Genomic DNA, 19,542 nt, shown 5'->3' with positions numbered 1-19,542 from the left:
AAAGGTAAATAATTAAGCAATCCCTTAACGAGAAAGAATCTTCGTCTTCCGGATCGATCGTAAATAACCCCGACATATGTAAATAACAAAAGCAGGAGCGACCATAAAACACGATGAACCGATTAATCCCAAACCAGTTATAGTAAATAACCAGACTTATGTGACAAACAGACGAAGAATAAGCAACAAGAACCTTTAAATCTCTTTGAATTATACAAAATATTCTAACGACCAAATAAACAAATACTAACAAAAAAATAACCGTAATTAAATTAAAAAAAATAAATATAACCTTAATCGACGAATCCAACCATACCCCCATACTTTACTGGGGGTAAAGCCCCCCATACTGGGGGTAACCATACCCCCCAACTTTAATATTACACCGGCTAAAATTATAGAACCTGAAGTAGGGGCCTCTACATGAGCCCGTTAATACCCCGACTAAACCTAAAGTCAAAACAAAGAATTCAAAATAGATAAAAATAATCTTAAAAGCTAACAATTTAAACCATCAAAATTAGAACTTAAAGCTACCCCTAACCTTAAATCAATTTAATATAAAAAACAAGGGTTCAAAATATAAGAAAATAAACTTAAAAGCTAACAATTTAAAGCATCAAAACCAGACCGTAAAGCTACCCCTTATGCTAATTCAATACAACAAAAAAAATCAAAAATCTAAAAGATTAACTCTTATAATAATAAATTTGTTTTTAAGAAACCAAATATAAATATTTAAATAAGCGCATCTTATTAAACTGAAACTTAAAATTAAAGTTAAACCATGAGGGTTTTTTTTTGTATAAAAAAAAATTGGTAAGAATTGACTCAACGCTTGGAGTCAAACCAAAACCGTCATGTTAGTAGGTTGTTTGATCCAGCAAATTGATGTTTTTGTGCCTCGTAATAAATTTAAAACAGAAAAATTCAATTAAAAAAATTAACGGTAAATATTTTTTAAATGTTACGAAGAAAATTTAAACACGGTGAATAATTATTTATTTTTTTAAATTAATGAGTGTAAATTCGGACTATTAACATTTTTAATTTAATAAATTATTTGAATACATACATAGAAAGAGAAAACATCTGCAGATTATTGTTTCAAAAATTGTAAAAAAAATTAAAAAAGTAATTACTCACCTTAATCAGTAATATCTCGACAAAAAGAAGAAAACTGGATGACGTTCACTCGAGTCAGTAACAAGTCTTACAAATTGAGTCTACGAACACACGTACTACACTTTCCCGTACACTTATACAGCACAACTGCGGGACACACATATTTCTCTGTCAACCCCCACTATGGCAACGAATGTCACGACATCTTTACCGTTACTTTTAAACAACAAAATTATTCCATCTAAAATTTTTTTCAACAAATTCTTCAACAACTAGGTGCGCAAGAATTTGTTCTTGATGGGGAACAAATTTGTGGATCCGACGAGATTCAAACGGAAATAACTACGACGAAAAAGACCCGCTGCTTTGCCTTCTACAACGTTTCAAAATTATTAATATTTTTTGGAGTGAAGTGTGCAATTTAGAAAACGGTTTTACACGAAAGATGTTTCTTTTATAATCGTTCACAAATTAACTTAAAAGAATGCAACGAAAATCACCCCTTATACTACCGTCTATAACTCTTCAAAATTAAAATAATTTTTACGGGTGGGGGTGAAATTTTGAAATTTTTTTTACAACAGTTGTTTGTTTATTTATATTCACAAAATTATCGACAAAAACCTGCAACGAAAATCACCCCTTGTACTGCTTTCAATAACTTCAGAATAAAAAAAAAAATCCGTTCTGGAGTTACGAGTATAAGGTGATTTATAGGCCGCACCGAAAACTATTTTTAGAGGTGGTGGTAATTTAGCAAAAACTTTTTTTACAAAATTGTTTATTGATATTCACAAAATTATAAAAAAATATATATATAACTTTAATTATGCAAAATCGGGAGACGATTTCGTTTTTCCCCCTGTATCTCCCATCCGCTGACCTTCTTAATTGAAAATTTAATAGCGCCGATGTCCCTTCTATAATAATATTATAGTCAAGTTTGGTGAAAATCGGTCAAGTATTTCTGGAGATATAAGGCGATTTACACACCAACATGCATACATATATGCGCACATTTTATCGCGGAAATTTCGGTTTTACGGAAGTTTCGATGCCATCTTTCGGTTTTCTGGTATCCTTAGGGGTCACTTCGTCAAGACTCGGTGAGAACCGGATATGCCCGGTGTTGACCGATTATTATACTTTCGCTTCTATATAGCTATAGCTGCTATACAGACGGGAAAGAAAAAATTAATTAAAATCTAAAACTACATTTTTTGGTTGCTGAACAGTAACCGTAAAAAAAATTAAATAAGTACTATACAGTACTTATTTACCGACTTGACCCGGATATTTTTTACCATCTACTGCCTGTCATAAGAGAACCGCTTGGCAGACTGTTCACGGGATGCCTAAGCTGCTTGAAAGGTGGCCTTGTTAAGGGTACTCCTGAAACCTGGAAAGGATCCTGGTGAGGTCGGCAGTTATCGACCCATCAGCCTCTTGCCGGTTCTCGGCGAGTTGCTTGAAAGGCTGGTTGTGGAACGGCTCGAGGAAAGCATCGATATAAGCTGTTTTCTAAATCGAGGCCGATACGGTTTCATTACAGGGGTTGGCACCGAGGACTGCATCTTAAATGCTCTTGCCGAGGTGGAAAGCGCCGACTGCAAATATGTTTTGGCTAAGAGGCGGCATTTCCTTCCTTGTGTTGGCGTTCTGTCCTCTATGCTTTGGCACGCCGCAATGTTCCCGAATCCCTGCAAGCCGTGGTAACAGACTATTTGTCTAACCGTACGGCTCTGTTTAAAGATGCGCACCTAGTTGTGGAAAAGTCCGTCACCAGGGGAAGCCCGAAGGGTTCCGTTCCGAGTCAATCTGGCGAGAGCCGCATTGGCGGACCGTGTGTGAGTTCCACGATGAGGTTGCTATGTTCAACCGTCATCGTTAATTTTAAGGGTTGTGTAATGTAATAATGACTCCTAAGCTCTGTTGTAGGAATCCTTCCTTGAGATAATGGCTGGCCACCAGCCAAAATAGCTCCAAGCGCTGTTAAATGGTGGACAGGTACTAGCTGGCATACAGCGACCGAGGCGTGGCAGCCTAAATTGCTACCTTTTAGATATAAGAACTTCAATAGTTTTAATTGTAACAAGGGGTGCGCCTCCCCGATTTAGTTTTATTGTTGACAAGTGAGCGACAAGGTCACTTGTCAAGTTTCTATCTTATATGGTGAATTAATCATAAAAAATCTGATGCGGACACTACATGACTTCCTTGTTCGCCTATTAAATTACATATACACAGTTTTTTAAATGAAAAGTACGTAAAATTTTATTTCATTAATAACTTTTGAAAGGTTTTCATTTTTTTTTATTTTATTGTTATTACTGAATTATTATTTATCGTAATTTTTTTTTTACAATCAGATGTTAATAATTATTAACAAATCAATTAAAAAAAATGATTTAAAAAAAGGAGACGAAGTCGGATTCGTACCGAATTTAATTATTTCATTAATTAAAATTTAATTTTTCTATAACTCTGGAACCGATGAAAATAATTACCACTTATCATATATCATTGAAAAGCTATCGATGAGGACTTTTTACTGCAGTAAAAGTCCAAAATCCAAATTTTATTGATCTTGCGTTTTTTTGAACGCTTTTGGTCCAGTCGATTGCAATCAAAAGAGGAGGTAGACGTTACAACAGTCCTAAATCCAAAACTTCAACATCCTACAGCTAATCGTTTTTGAGTTATTCGAGATACATACGTACGTACAGACGTCACGCCAAAACTAGTCAAAATGAATATTTCCGTTGAAATATGAAAACCGAAATTTGTTCTGATCGTTATACTTCCTTTACTTCGTACAAGGAGTAAAAATTAGAAGGACACCTATGTGTCACGATAAAAAATGATTCTGATCAAACTACTTTAATTTTGCAACCGACAGGTCTAAAATGGCGAATAAATAAAAAATTAAAGCTTGAATAATCTTCTTGACCGTATACTTCAGATTTAAAAAAATAATCAAATTAAAAAAAAAGATCGGCGAGAAAAAACATTTAAAAAAATTTTAAAGTATTTCTCCGCGTTTGATCGAGCCCATAGGGGAAATAAAGTTTATCAGCGACTGCAATAACCCACCGGGTTGGTCTAGCGCTGAACGCGTCTTCCCAAATCAGCTGATTTGGAAATCGAGAGTTCTAGCGTTCAAATCCTACTTTTTTTTTTTTTTTTTTTGTCTTCAGTCATTTGACTGGTTTGATGCAGCTCTCCAAGATTCCCTATCTAGTGCTAGTCGTTTCATTTCAGTATACCCTCTACATCCTACATCCCTAACAATTTGTTTTACATATTCCAAACGTGGCCTGCCTACACAATTTTTCCCTTCTACCTGTCCTTCCAAAATTAAAGCAACTATTCCAGGATGCCTTAGTATGTGGCCTATAAGTCTGTCTCTTCTTTTAACTATATTTTTCCAAATGCTTCTTTCTTCATCTATTTGGCGCAATACCTCCTCATTTGTCACTTTATCCACCCATCTGATTTTTAACATTCTCCTATAGCACCACATTTCAAAAGCTTCTAACCTTTTCTTCTCAGATACTCCGATTGTCCAAGTTTCACTTCCATATAAAGCGACACTCCAAACATACACTTTCAAAAATCTTTTCCTGACATTTAAATTAATTTTTGATGTAAACAACTTATATTTCTTACTGAAGGCTCGTTTAGCTTGTGCTATTCGGCATTTTATATCGCTCCTGCTTCGTCCATCTTTAGTAATTCTACTTCCCAAATAACAAAATTCTTCTACCTCCATAATCTTTTCTCCTCCTATTTTCACATTCAGTGGTCCATCTTTGTTATTTCTCCTACATTTCATTACTTTTGTTTTGTTCTTGTTTATTTTCACGCGATAGTTCTTGCGTAGGACTTCATCTATGCCGTTCATTGTTTCTTCTAAATCCTTTTTATTCTCGGCTAGAATTACTATATCATCAGCAAATCGTAGCATCTTTATCTTTTCACCTTGTACTGTTACTCCGAATCTAAATTGTTCTTTAACATCATTAACTGCTAGTTCCATGTAAAGATTAAAAAGTAACGGAGATAGAGAACATCCTTGTCGGACTCCCTTTCTTATTATGGCTTCTTTCTTATGTTCTTCAATATCTACTGTTGCTGTTTGGTTCCTGTACATGTTAGCAATTGTTCTTCTATCTCTGTATTTGAACCCTAATTTTTTTAAAATGCTGAACATTTTATTCCAGTCTACGTTATCGAATGCCTTTTCTAGGTCTATAAACGCCAAGTATGTTGGTTTGTTTTTCTTTAATCTTCCTTCTACTATTAATCTGAGGCCTAAAATTGCTTCCCTTGTCCCTATACTTTTCCTGAAACCAAATTGGTTTTCTCCTAACACTTCCTCCACTCGCCTCTCAATTCTTCTGTATAGAATTCTAGTTAAGATTTTTGATGCATGACTAGTTAAACTAATTGTTCTGTATTCTTCACCTTTATCTGCCCCTGATTTCTTTGGTATCATTACTATAACACTTTTTTTGAAGTCTGACGGAAATTCCCCTTTTTCATAAATATTACATACCAGTTTGTATAATCTATCAATCGCCTCCTCCCCTGCACTGCGCAGTAATTCTACAGGTATTCCGTCTATTCCAGGAGTCTTTCTGCCATTTAAATCTTTTAATGCTCTCTTAAATTCAGATCTCAGTATTGTTTCTCCCATTTCATCCTCCTCAACTTCCTCTTCTTCCTCTATAAAACCATTTTCTAATTCATTTCCTCCGTATAACTCTTCAATATATTCCACCCATCTATCGACTTTACCTTTCGTATTATATATTGGTGTACCATCTTTGTTTAACACATTATTACATTTTAATTTATGTACCCCAAAATTTTCCTTAACTTTCCTGTATGCTCCGTCTATTTTACCAATGTTCATTTCTCTTTCCACTTCTGAACACTTTTCTTTAATCCACTCTTCTTTCGCCAGTTTACACTTCCTGTTTATAGCATTTCTTAATTGCCGATAGTTCTTTTTACTATCCTTTTTACAAATCCTACTAAAGTAAGTTATTTTTACACGGATTTGGATACCGGATCGTAGATACCGGGTGTTCTTTGGTGGTCGGGTTTCAATTAACACATCACAGGAACGGTCGAACTGAGACTGTAAAAGACTACATACACTTCATGTACACTCATACATATCATCCTCATTCATCCTCTGAAGTATTATCTGAAAAGTAGTTACCGGAGGCTAAACAGGAAAAAGAAAGAAGTGAACTGCAATAAAATAGTTTAAATCTTAAAATTTTACATTTAATTTCTTTTTTCCGATTTTGCTAAACGGAAATGTTCCATTTTAAAGGTAAAAGGCCACTTTTGTCTTTAACGCTGCATATCTCCCTATCTAAGCAACGTAGCGATAAAATAAATAAAAAAAAGGGTTTTCATCTAGACGATTTAGCTTTAATGATAAATTGTGAAGTCTTTAATGTAGCGTCACAGTTTTTGGCTTTTCTTCATTTTGTGCCGAGGCATTGAAATCTATTGAAAGACTGTGACCGGACCGAGTATCATCCTATCATCCGCTCTCAGCTTAACCTAAGATATGCAACGTTTAAAAATAATAATTGCAATTGCCGTTTAGAAAAAAAGCATCTTAAAAACAGTAATTGTAATTATTGTTTTTAACAGATGGTAAATTTAAAAATTTTAGGAGGCTCTCTAGTAACACGGGAACGGCCAGCAAAGCGGTTCCTGACCGTCTTGTTATATTTTTTTATGTGCGATAACACTTGCATCATAATTTTTCATCCTAGTAATATATTTATATAGCTTCGTTTCCTTCCCGTAAAGATTTTATTACAATCTATTTTTTTTTATTTTAATGGATTTATTTTTAATAAGTTAAATAAGAATCTTTTTTTTTTTTAAATTACTTTACAAAACAGATAAACTTTATCGTAATATTTAAAAAAAAAAATTATAAATATTAAGGGAGATTAATTATTATTTTAAATAAAATGTAATAAATATAAAATAATCGACAAATCTTGATTTAATTTAATTATATCGAACGTCTATATAAGAAATGTCTTTATAAGAAAACGTCTATATTAACGTGTTACTCGCACAGCAATATACTCATACGTACGCACACACACATGTACACATGTTTTCGGTTGTATTTGAATTGTACAACGCTTGTTCAGTACTGTCTGACGGTAGCCAATCAGAGCGAAGGAAGTTTTGTTAAAACTCCCGTCCCTCTCTCCCCCTCGACGCATTAGTTAGACTGATTTTGCCTTATCCCAAAAAAATTAAATAAAAAAAGATTTACCTCTAAAATTCCTCTTAGCAAAAGTCCTCTGTCAACGTATAAACTATACAATTTCATAAATTATGTTATGGTATTATTTTATCATTATCTCTTGAACTATTTAATTATTATTTTTTTTTTTTTATTTATTATTAAAGCATTTGTTACTATAAGAAATTTATTTTATTTCGCTCTTCTCCATCATCGCTCACCCAGTTTCCTTTTTAGCCTTTCCCGTTTTCCCCTTTTCTCTTTTCCCCGTTTTCCCGCGCGTAAATCGGTCCATTAGTGTTTTTATCTTTAGCGGACACACATACGAACATGCATTTTTTATATATATATAGAATAAAAAAGTCTATTTGAATATTTGTTTGTTTCGTAAATATGTCGACACCGGCCCCACCTAGCGGGTACAGTTTTTGCAAAAATATTTATTTTCACGTAACTAATATTCATATTCTGAATACGAACCAAATCGGTCCATAAATATAATTTTTCTAAATATCTCAACCCCGGCGCCAACTAGCGGGACCATTTTTTGCGGAGATAATTCTTTCCATTTAAGTAACACGTATTCTGAATACGAGGCAAATCGGACCATAAATACAATTTTTCAAAATATCTCGACCAAAGCGCTACCTAGCGGGTCCAAACTAATTCAGAAACCTTCCCTGGCATGCGTCCAACCGTTCCCTAAATTTTCATGCTATCGGATGAACGGTTTAGAAAGGCTTAAGAGACACACAGACAGACAAACATTCAATTATATATATATATATATATATATATATATATATAATTACTTACTTAATAAACTTCTTATCAAATGTTACAACCCTCAGTATCGATGAACTGAAGGCGAACGTTCGACAGAAATCAATGCCCTTGACAACAATGTGCAAAACGTTGCTGTCAAAGTTCTTGCGACACCTGACGCAAATTCAGGTGAGACAGTCAGTATCATCGCTTGGAACATTTTTTACAAATATAAAACATATATTACAAAAATATAGTATATATCCCCAACGACAAATGTTTTCCAGCGATTCATCTCAAAGCTACCTCCAAAAATTTTAATAAATAATAATTACCTCTAAAAGTTTTTTTCTCTATTTTCTTTTTATATGATAGATTTTAATCATTATGTAATTATTTCAACGAATATTACGCTACTGGCTTTTTTCATCTACAATACTAACCGGTCACTACACCGAATACTTAGTACAGGATTCGAAACTTTTAATAATTTGAAGTATACGGGTTTCAAAAAAGTCGGTTTCCATCTTAACGGTTACCTGTCTTCCGTACGGGTAAAAAAATATTTCCTACTATTTGAGATATTTCCATGCAAGAAACTTGCAAACTTATGGACGGAAGGGCAAGAAACGAAAAGGACCTAATCCGGTTGTTACCGTAAGTTAGTTAATCCCCCACAATTTTGAAACGGTGAAACATTCGTGATTACAGTAATCATATGGTCCTTCCAGGTTACGTAACATTTCAGAAAAGTCGGTTTAGTAGTTTTTTGCGTGAAAAACAGACTCTCAGAAACTACTAGATTTTTAAATACGGTATAATAGAATTTAAGTTAAACTCTACAAGTTTGTTTAATAGAGTTATTCTACTTCAAACCTAAAAAAACGTGTTTTTCGTCACTGAACTTTTCTGTTCTACGCTGGATATCGTGAAAATAAGGGATGATGGTACTGTTTTTTTTTAATTCTATTTTACAGGTCAAAAAACATAAGAAACCATCAATTTTACCCCTTATATAACGCCTTAAAAATTTCAGTATGACTTATTTCACAGGGGAACTGAAATCCGAGCGAAATTTACGCTAGCCGTAACTTTACAAAGAAGCGTTTTCGGACATATGTTTGTACGTGAACTTTTTCCTTTATTTCAAGATCTAGAATCGGTTCCCAAATTATTTCCCTTTCTTCCTAAATCACCCTGTATTTACGATAAATAAAATAGAACTGATAGTTACCGTTTATTTAATGTTCCATTTCGGACAAACCTCAAATCAGGTGACTTTTTATTAATACAAAAGTGCACGTTAAAACAATCGCACGCGCGCGAATAGAAATTTGATATCGCATATCACTAAATATTTAAAATTAAATAAGTAAAACGAATGAAAATTGCAACAACGGGAAAAGACCCGTTGTTGTTTTTTGGGATTCCTCAGACATAAAACTTCGAGAAATTAAAAAAAAGACCATACCCCTTTTTGACTGATTATCATACTTTTCCTTCTTGCAGTATACCTTTAGATCTATGCCAGGAAAATAGAATGAAAAATATTTTCGATCGATTTATACATATATTCTGTGTATTTTTAAATTAAAAAAATTATAATAAAAAGTCATTTAATAAAAATTTCCGAAAAAACTTATAAGATGATCATTAGAGAGAATTTATCTTAAAAAATAAAAAAAAAAACGTAAAAAGTGATCCATTTTGTTAATAAATAAATAATTCAAAATGCATGAAAAAATAGTTTCTTAATACCCGTTTTAATTTTAGTTCATTTTTACTTCCTTGTACGAAGTAAGAAATTATTGTGATCGCGAAAAATTTCGATATTCAGATTTAAACTGAAATATCCATTTTGACCATCCCTGAATCCAATTTGACTACTTTCGGCGTGACGTCTGTACGTACGTATGTACTTTAAGTATTTGGCATAAGTCAAAAACGATTAGCCGTAGGACGTTAAAATTTTGTGTTTAGGACTGTTGTAACATCTCGTTGTGCACCTCCCCTTTTGATTGCAATCCACTGAACCAAAAGTGTCCAAAAAACCCCAAAATCTTGTTTCTAACTGCAGTAATAAGCCCACATTGAAAGGATTTCAACGATATATCGTAAATGGTATTTATTTTCATTTGTTCCAGTTATAGCCAAAAAAAATTTTAATTAATGAAATATTTGAAAGAGGAAAGCACATCGGTTAAAATCTCCTTTTTCATCTACATTTTTTTTATTTTTTTTTTTATTTATTAATAATTATTAACCTTTCATTATAAAAAAAAATTACAATGAATAATAAATCAATAGCAAAAAAAAAGAAAAAATATCTACAATTATTAATGAGATAAAATTTTAGGTATTTACATTTAAAAAAAGTGTAAGTGTAATTTAATAGGCGTACAAAAAATCATGTGTTGTCAACATCAGATTCCATGTTGTTAAAAATTAATAATATTTTTACATTAATCATAAATTTTTAATTATTATTTTTTTTTAATCATTTAATGGTATTAAATTGTAAATTTATTACAATTTTTATACTCGTTCATTAAAACAAGATTAATTTTATCTTGTGGTTTATGTTCAGCGCAAATAAAAAAATTGGTTATTTAATGTTTAAAGAGCATTCTTATTTAAAATTTCCTTTTAATTTCATGGAACAAGGATTATTTTTTTTTGCACTGTGAGTATGAGTGTGTGTTTGTGTGTATGTAATATATATATGAAATAAGAGAAATACATTTATCTGACAAATATTCGCTCCAGTGAATTTTATACGTGTTTATTCTCTCAAAGAATCGGACTTGTAAAACATATAACAGTATGAACGCATCAGGAACAAATGGTAACATAACACGCGCACACGCACATATATATATATATATATATATATATATATATAAAACCAAACAACACGAACGAAGATCGCATCTTCGTTCGTGTTGTTTGGTTTACTTGTGTTTCCCGTCACGATTTTCAGTAGTTTTTAATGGGCGTTCATTATGATTGACTTACGTCATGTTTTTTATATGTGTGTATGTACATATATATATATATATAAAACAAGATTTATTGAAATCTGATACCGACCGACTGAAATGTGCTGGGTCTCCATCGTGGTGAAACCACATATTTCCTCTTAATTGGAGAGTTTCAAAAAAAATATGATAATTTTCTCCATTTAAACGATTTGGTAGAAAGAAAGAAATTTAGATCCAAAGTATATGCACATTAGAATATTTTACACGCGATTAAAAATCTGTTATGAGAATTTGTAAACAAATTATTTTGAATACTGTGTACTTACAAATATATAATTTGTGTAAACTTCTTTTTTAAATTACTGTATAAAAACTCATATTGGATAGCCCACAGAACTGACTAACTCACCACAAATCAGTTGTTTAATAGCTGATTCTCAAAGTCAAAGGTTATGAGATTCAAAGCCTAGTACAAGTTAGCTACTTTTATATGAAACTGAGTACTAGACAGTAAATGCCAGAATACTTGACGGTTGAAATTCAATTAACCACAGGTCTAGGGAATTGTCAGCCTAAGTCACCTCATTTACATGTCATAAATATCATTGGGTCATAATTGTATAATAGGAAATGTACGTTACATAGACTATATTTATACTTAAAGTGTAAGTTAAGAAAATATTAAAAGCTTAGTACAAGATTTTTTTAAAATGAACAGTTACACTAAAATATTTTACAAGATTTACAAATATTACTAAAATGAAATGTGGATGATAGTATAGAAAAAGTTATTTTATGTACTAATATTTAGTTGTAAGAAACATTTCATCTAGTATTACTAATTGTAATCATGTGGATAAATAAAGGTTATTTATATATAAAACACACACACACACACACACACACACACACACAGACAGACAGACACACAAATATATAAACTAGGTAATTTGCTGCATTGAACTTTTATCAAAACCCGATTAATTTTGTACTTACCTTACATACAAGTTTAGTTTTAATTACAAATTAATAGTAATACCACTGTTAAACATATTCCTGAATAATATTTCACATTATAATAAATATAATAAAACCAATTTATGATGTTTCAAACGAACGCAAGATTTAATAAAAATGTACATGTTTTAACGCACCAACAAGCGTCTAGAAAGGTTGTCCTTCAGTCTGACGTTCGTTAATTTCCGCGTACATTCGTTCAAGCCCGAAGCTGGCTACATACGACATCTGTTGTTACATCAGAATTCATAAACTACGTCGGAGAGATATTTTTACAGACTACCTTTTTATAAAGTAACATATTATAAAACGGATTTTTTTTAATATATGCATTACTATTAAGTTAAATTTATCTTTATTTTTTTTTAATTACTTATTTTTTTATTTCATGAATTAATTTACTACGACGTTTTATAGAGAAGCTTATGTATGGGAATATGGAAATGGAATTTAGTAGCGTATAAAAAATGCCATGCCTGACGGGATTTCGAACTCGGGACCTCCGGATAAAAAACCGAGACGCTACCACTCCACCACGGAAATCGACGGGTAAATATATATATTTTTAAATTATATAAATAATTAAAATATTATTATTATTATTATAAGTATTATTATTACTTCGTTTAATTTTATGTATTTGTTTGAAACATTATATTAGCGTAAATTTTATTTACTTTTTTAGGGTTACTATTAGATAACATAGAACCCCATTATTTGAGTAATTTCATCTGTGTCTGGGGTAATGTTTATAAAAAATAATTAAAGCCTCGAGCCAACAGTTTAACATAACCTAATTCACTTGTAACGCATCAAATGTAAATCTTTTTATTACTTATTACTGATTAAATAATTAGTTTTATTTACTTTTTTAATATTAATACAATTTTTGAAACGATAACTTCCAGTGGTTTTATTATTTGTTTGTATTATTCAAATAAAATAAGAGTAAATTAAACAATCTTTTTAACTAAAAATCCTTACGTGTAAAGATTAAACTTACTTAAACTAACTTAGAGAGGAACGTACTTCAGTATGATGTAAATGCACTTCAAGGTACCTTAAATAAAATTTCACGTAAACCCACATAATACATACACAAAAGATTTTATTAACCCTCCCCTTTGAGATAATGAGTGCGATGTAACACTCGAAAACCGTCTTTATTCCGTTGGTTCACAAACGATAACTTAACTACCTATCATTGTATTTACTAAATTAGTGTCTACTCAAATATTCCTTATTTACAGATGTTTGTTACGTAAGTAAACTAGAAAATCCAAAAATAATACGATTTTCAATTAATATTAAATAATCAGATGTTTCACGAACATCAATTACATATACACACGTATGTAATACCTATTAAATTAAATTTACACATTTTTAAAAGTATGTAAAATTTTATTTCGCTAATTATTTTTTCTTTTTTTTTTATTATCATTGAATTATTATGTATCGTAATTTTTTTTTTAGAATCACGGGTTAATAATTATTAAATCAGTATATTTAAATTAAAATAAATAGTTGAAAAAAAAAATAAAAGGAGATGAAGTCTGATTCAAACCGATGAGTCTTCCCTTTAAAGATCAAAATATTTTATATTTTTACGTCACGCCGAAACTAGTCAAAATGGATTTAGGGATGGTCAAAATGTGTATTTCCATTTAAATCTGGAAACCGAAACGTATCGCAATCACAACTAAAATAAGTAAAAATAATTTAATATTAGACAACGTATAATGTAAAAAAAAAAATTGATGGTGATTGAAACTAAATTGATGGTCTGTAAACTAAATTTTAGATGGAATAATTTTTCATTATTTTTTTTTTGTTTAAAAGTAGGGTAGTTGGAAGATGTTATCGGTGAAGATCGTTGCCGTACTGAGATGAAGCAGAGAAAAGTGAATATAGAGAAAAAATTGATGAAATCCGACAACACTGTTGTCGGGAAGTCATGGTATATTACGCAATGCTTCCAGGGAAGTGGTAACCTAATCCATTCGTAACCATCCAATTTACATATTTTTATCGAGATATTTATTATAACTGATTAAGGTGAGTTTATTTAAATTTTTAATATAATTACAATTTTTGAAACGATAATTTGTATCCTTTGTTTGTATTATTCAAATAAAATATGACTAAATTAAACAATCTTTTTAACAGAAATTCTTTCGTAAAAAGGTTAGAATTATTGTAAAGACACGTACTGTAAATGAACAGCTAAGTTAAATAAAATTTCAGACACCGAAGATTTTATTAAGTGCGATATTACACCCACATAAACACGATAAAAAAACTACATGTCATTGTAATTACTAAATTAGTGTCTACTCAAATATTCCATTTTTTAAATATTTATTAGATTAAAAATGTTAGAAATCAGTTTACACTAGTTTATTTTTTCAAAATAAATGATCGACTCCTAAATAGCTTACCGTCTATTACACGAAGATTAATTTTTACTTGAAAATATTCGGAACGAGCGTTAAAATATTTTTAATTCTATTCGTAACATTTAAAAAATATTTACCGATAATCTTTTAATTGAATTTTCCTTTTAAAGTGTATTATAAGGCATAAAAAAATCGGTTTAGTAGGTCGACTGGATCAAACAACCTGCTAACATGTCGAAGGTTCTGGTTTGATTCCAGGTACGAATTTAGCGATTCTTATTAGCCGTGATTCATCTAGTTAATTATGTGTTTAAGAAGGAATAAAAATCTGAGGTTAAAAAAAAAAATCTTGAGATTATCCAGGATAAACTAATTGTGTCTTCAAATAACTTACATAATGGTGTAAATTAAATGTAAATCCAACAATTAATATGTAGACTGAAATTTTTCGTTACGATTTTTTAAATGAATCTAAGAGAAAAAAAAAATCACATTAGTTGTCGGGTTCTATAACAATCGTCTGATGTTCCTGTGTTCGATTCTGAACTTGGGTTCGGTATTTTTATGCGATTACCATTTCATTTCATTCATTACATACAATAATAAACGACGCGAAATAAAAAAATTACAAAAAAACTATGTTTCTTTGGCTGATCAAAGGAGCACCGAAATTTAAAAAAAATGTAATTAACAATTTAACGATGTACTTGTATTTTCGAAATAAAATTCTATACGCGTAATTTTTTATTACTAAAAACGACGTAGCGCTTTTCTTTTTAGTTCATCCGCTTTTCTAGAACTACCCTGGCAAAAGAGCTTGAAAACCTTTTGAAGATTCTTGGAACGCCGTCTAGCTGCCTACCCGTGTGATTGGAATGCGATAAGCAAGTGTTGCATTTCTGGCTTAAGAAAAATCCCCAATAATCGGTTATTTTTATTAATCCTTAAGCTTAATGTCAGTAGCCATCCCCCAGTTTATGAAAAAGATACGAAAATCTTTGTACGGAATTGTGCGCTTCACAGTTCCAGCGGCGTGGTGTTTAGCTGTTGTGCGCATGCGCACATAGGAAACTGCCAGGAAGAGAAAGCACTGTCGCTCCCGCAGAGCCCACCCTGGCGTGCCGGCGGAAAATAGTTTTCTTTTACGCCACGTGTTTACGGAAACTTCCTTTTTCGTTCGCTTCTCTACTTCGATCATCTGCGGAAGGAATACGAAAGTGTTTATTTGTCTTTTCAGTAGCTATCAGAAGACTGCTGAAAGCAAGGACTCTTTGATCGCCAAATCAAGGTAAATTACCTAAAGAGAAGGTAATTAGTAAAAACTAATAACGTATTTGTTTCTGCGTACATAGAAATTGAAATTAACCGCCGTTGGAGTATAGTGTTTTTAAGCGGAGATTTTATCGCCTAATATTACTAAAAAAATATTATCTGTTGACATTTTATTATTTATTCGATTAATTATGGAAGTGAAACTTGGACAATCGGAGTATCTGAGAAGAAAAGATTAGAAGCTTTTGAAATGCGGTGCTATAGGAAAATGTTAAAAATCAGATGGGTGGATAAAGTGACAAATGAAGAGGTATTGCGGGAAATAGATGAAGAAAGTAGCATTTGGAAAAATATAGTTAAAAGAAGAGACAGACTTATAGGCCACATACTAAGGCATCCTGGAATAGTCGCTTTAATATTGGAAGGACAGGTAGAAGGAAAAAATTGTGTAGGCAGGCCACGTTTGGAGTATGTAAAACAAATTGTTGGGGATGTAGGATGTAGAGGGTATACTGAAATGAAACGACTAGCACTAGATAGGTAATCTTGGAGAGCTGCATCAAACCAGTCAAATGACTGAAGACAAAAAAAAAAAATTCGATTAAACCGAATAGGCCTTTTAAGCGTAATATGCTTAGAAACGGTGGGCCGTATTCTTGAATCGAATAAAGTGTAGAATTAGATTATTATCCTGCTTTCTGCTATCGATTCATTCTTGTTTTCGGTTCTTTTATTTTACAGAAAACTTTAACCGCGGCCTTGAAAAGGCTAAGAAAATCAACCTCGTTAAATTTAGCTACGAACCGCTACCGTTCATGTCTGTTTCTAACCAAACGACACGATTTCAGCGATGAAGAATTCCAGAAACCGGGTATCTCTCGATCGGATGGACCGATTTGGATGAAATCGGCACGATGATTTTTTGTACGTGACGGCGATTAATTTGTCACGATAGGTGTAGCAGGCAAGGAGATATGGACCTTAAGGGTCCTGTATCTCAAAATTTTATTCAAAGGGCAGAAATGTTTCCCAGCGAACATATTTTCCGGTATTATTCAATCCCCTATAAAGGGATAAAAATATCCTTTTTTCGGTTTCTCGCGCGGTTGGCGAAAGGACCTGTTGGTCTGCCTAAATTATATTTGAACTTTATTTCGACGAAGTAGACTTTTCCGTTATCGGTCTAGAAATGTTAATCGCTGAAATTACTTAATTTTTTCATATTTACTTATAATTCTAACGTTACATATTTAACTGTTTACGCCGTATCAAAACAGTACATACTGAGAATATTATTAAGCGACGTCAGGAACTGGGTGGAGCGAAAGCACGGGAACACAGGCTACGAATTTACCCGGCTCCTGTCTGGACATAGATGTTTTCGGGAGTCGTCGCTCCTCGATCGCCCCCTGGGGACGCCTTCCGGTCATACGGATTCGGATAGTAGAGTGCCTGTATCGTATCTCGTTAAATTTATTATTTTTATTTATGTTTTTTTAGTAAATTAATTTTTTCTTTACCTTCCTTCACCCCTTTTGAAAAATCGAAGTCTGTTGTTATTTATTCGCGTGAAAATTACACACATCAGAGAACCAATAGATTTACCGCTGAAAGAAAAATCTGAAAAATTGTAAATACGGATTCTATTATTTATTATAAAAAAATGTTACGCGCTTTTTAAGTATGTTAATATTTTCCGTTCGAAAATACATTTTTTAAAAATAATAAACGTCCTTCTGGTAGCGAGTGATCTTTATTTTAATATTCTACGTTACATTACACAATTAACGATTACCAAAATTAAATGCATTAACAAAATTCTAATAGATATTTCACTAGTAATATTTTTTTTTTCTTTTTAACAGGTGACTAATTAATTTTATCTAAATCTAATGTTTTTAAATTCATATAAAATTCTGTGCGTCGAGTCTTATCAAAACTTAGTTCATTATCGTTTTGGATGCCCGCGACTTTCATCGCATACTGTGAGTTATTTGTTTATATAATTTTACCGTTATTAAGATGGATAAGATATATTCCTTAAAGTGTTTTAGTTATTTTTTACTTATAATTTACAACTTTTATTTTTACGTAAAAGGAAGTATTGTAATCGCGAATAATTTCGGTATTCAGATTTCAACGGAAATATCCATTTTGATTTGTTTCTGGTGACGTCTGTACATATGTATGTGCTGCGTACGTAATTACCTCGCGTAGCTCAAAAACGATTAGCCGTAGAATGTTGGATTTAAAACTGTTGTAACAGATCTAGTTGTGCACCTCCCCTTTTGATTAGAATCGGATGAACCAAAAGCGTAAAAAAAGCCAATATTTAAAAAAATTGGATTTTGGACTTTTTCTTAAATGCAGTAATAAGCTCTGATCGAGAGGTTTTCTACGATATATCGTAAGCGGTACTTGTTTTCATCGGTTCCAGAGTTATAGCCCCCGATAAAATTTTAATTAATGAAAGAAAGCGACCCCACGCACTCGTGGGTAAGATTACCCTTTGCGGGCCCAGTTAAGGGTTAAATTAAAAAGTTGATTATATATTTAATAATGTGTACATCACGCGAATTTATTTTATTTGTTTTTCCGATTTACATTTAAATTACGGGTTCGTTTATTAACTTCATGTAGTTTTTAACTCTTAAGTAATTAACCGTTTAAAACAATATCTTTTTCACGTGTAAAGAAGGATATATTTTAGGTAAGAGGGCCGTATTAAAACCACGTGTTATCGCGTCCCTCAGTTTTCTGTTTTTATTAAATATTTATTAATTAAATATTTACTTGATTAGTTGATTAGGACATAGAGTATATTTTTGTGAACATTTTCAAGTGATTTGATCAATTTTAGGACGATTCTGTGATTTATTGTAGAATTTTACGGTTTTTAATTTTAATATTAATTTTTAATAGCTATTTAAATGTCGCCATAAATGACGTTTGGCTAGTTCGATGACGCCATCTTTCTCGTTGAGAGTGTGTATGTGTGCTGCCAGGCCAGCTGCGCTTCCCTACTCTGTTGTTATTGGTGCAGATGGGACACGTGATGCGCCATGCTGCTCTGCGCATCTCAGTCATTGCTATGTAGTTAGTGCAAGAATTATATAAAATAAAAAACCTAGACTTTAACGTAATATCTGTTAGAATTACTACTATTCCAGGAGTACGCTTGCATATGCTAAATACTAACTCCTCCTTCCCCCAAAAATACCCGGGAGCTGCTGATTACAATACAATACAAAAATACGAGCCTTATAAAAATTTAATTCGCTAACGTCTAAAAATCTGGATTCCTGCAACTCTTTCTTGCGTAAAGTAGTGGGTTATTTCTATATAAAATTTTACTATTATTGGGGTCGATGAGATACGTTCCTATTCCTTAAAGTCTTTTCGTTATCGTTTCCTGATGGTCTGATCGGGTAGCGGTTACGTAAGATAAAAGAAAAACATAATAAATCGCATAAACGCTATTTAAAGTTTGTTAAATTTATAATTATATACCAGAATCGCAAGAAGAGTTTACGCGTCAACTATAATAAAGGAAAACAATACGGTAAATAACATTTACGCTACAAGAACAGAAGACTAAACTGAAAATATTACGCTCTGCATCGAACACTCATTATATTTGCAAATACAAAAATAATAAAATCTAATTTTACCTTTTTTTATTACATTCCGA

At 31.9% G+C, this 19,542-nt stretch overlaps 1 protein-coding gene and 1 long non-coding RNA gene across 16 annotated transcripts in view; one reads left to right on the top strand and one right to left on the bottom strand.

Annotated features, from left to right (window-relative positions):
- The window catches only part of LOC142326264 (uncharacterized), a 147,488-nt gene that overhangs the window by 111,083 nt on the left and 16,863 nt on the right, over positions 1–19,542 (bottom strand). The window lies entirely within an intron of this gene.
- The window catches only part of LOC142326267 (uncharacterized), a 32,389-nt gene continuing 25,277 nt past the window's right edge, over positions 12,431–19,542 (top strand). The window contains exons 1-2 of the long non-coding RNA XR_012756748.1: positions 12,431–12,729; positions 14,023–14,238. This is a non-coding gene — a long non-coding RNA (uncharacterized LOC142326267). The remainder of the gene's footprint in view (positions 12,730–14,022; positions 14,239–19,542) is intronic.

This window comes from Lycorma delicatula, chromosome 6 (assembly GCF_047948215.1).
Source record: "Lycorma delicatula isolate Av1 chromosome 6, ASM4794821v1, whole genome shotgun sequence".
NCBI lineage: Eukaryota > Metazoa > Arthropoda > Insecta > Hemiptera > Fulgoridae > Lycorma > Lycorma delicatula.
This window is presented reverse-complemented; position numbering and strand designations above follow the sequence as displayed.